The sequence below is a fragment of the Solanum tuberosum genome, unplaced genomic scaffold (genome assembly GCF_000226075.1).
Source record: "Solanum tuberosum cultivar DM 1-3 516 R44 unplaced genomic scaffold, SolTub_3.0 scf00223, whole genome shotgun sequence".
NCBI classification, from domain to species: Eukaryota; Viridiplantae; Streptophyta; class Magnoliopsida; order Solanales; family Solanaceae; genus Solanum; species Solanum tuberosum.
Genome location: NW_006239146.1, coordinates 152,287 through 153,390, shown reverse-complemented (window position 1 = coordinate 153,390; position 1,104 = coordinate 152,287).

Below are 1,104 nucleotides of genomic sequence, written 5' to 3'. Positions count from 1 at the left end.
GACCGTAGATGAGGGTCAACAGTCAGTTAGATGAAGATTATTGATTGGTGATAAGCTTAGGGAACAGGCTAAGGAGACTAAGAAAGCAAGAACAGGTAACTATGAATATTCCGAACAGAAATTGGGTGGTGGAAATCGCTCGCATTTTCAGCAGAAGTCTTTGACTCCAGCCCCTTCATCAGCTAGTGTTCCATCCCCCAGGTTCCGTAATGATCAGAAAGGTAGGGCGCCAGGCTCTAAGTTTCAAGGTAGTGTTTCAGGCAACAAAACTTACCCAACTTGCCCGAAATGTAGTAAGAACCATCCGGGCGAGTGCCTTGCAGGTAAGGAAGGATGTTTTGGGTGTGGCCAGTCTGGTCATAGATTGAAGGATTGTCCTTCTAGACAGGGTCAAGGAGGAAATAATGGTAGAGCTCAGTCTACAACTTCAGCAGCACCAGCAGGTCGCCCGACTCAGCAGGGTAACTCTTCTGGTACTGGTGGTGGACAACGCCAAAACAGGCTCTATGCTCTTCACGCTCGTCAAGATCAGGAAGATTCTCCTGATGTAGTCACTGGTACGTTACGAGTCTTTGATCTTGATGTTTATGCATTGTTAGATCCAGGGGCTACATTGTCTTTTGTAACTCCTGACATAGCAGTCCAATTCAATGTTAGCCCAGAAACTCTTTCAGAACCTTTCTCAGTCTCTACTCCAGTCGGTGACCCAGTTATAGCTAGACGGGTATACAGAAATTGCCCTGTCACAGTCTCTCAGAAAAGTCACCTCAGCAGATCTTGTAGAGTTAGAAATGGTAGACTTCGATGTCATTCTAGGCATGGATTGGTTACATTCCTGTTATGCCTCAATTGATTGTAGAACTAGGATTGTTCGTTTTCAATTTCCAAACGAACCAATCTTGGAATGGAAGGGTAGTAGCTTAGCGCCTATGGGTCGATTCATTTCTTACCTTAAGGCCAGAAAGATGATCTCTAAGGGTTATCTCTATCAAGAAATTCTAGCCACCTTCTTTAGCTCCGAAACCCCAACTCTTGAGTCAGTCCCTGTAGTCAATGAGTTTCCACAAGTGTTTCCAGATGATCTTCCCGGAGTTCCTCCCAAAA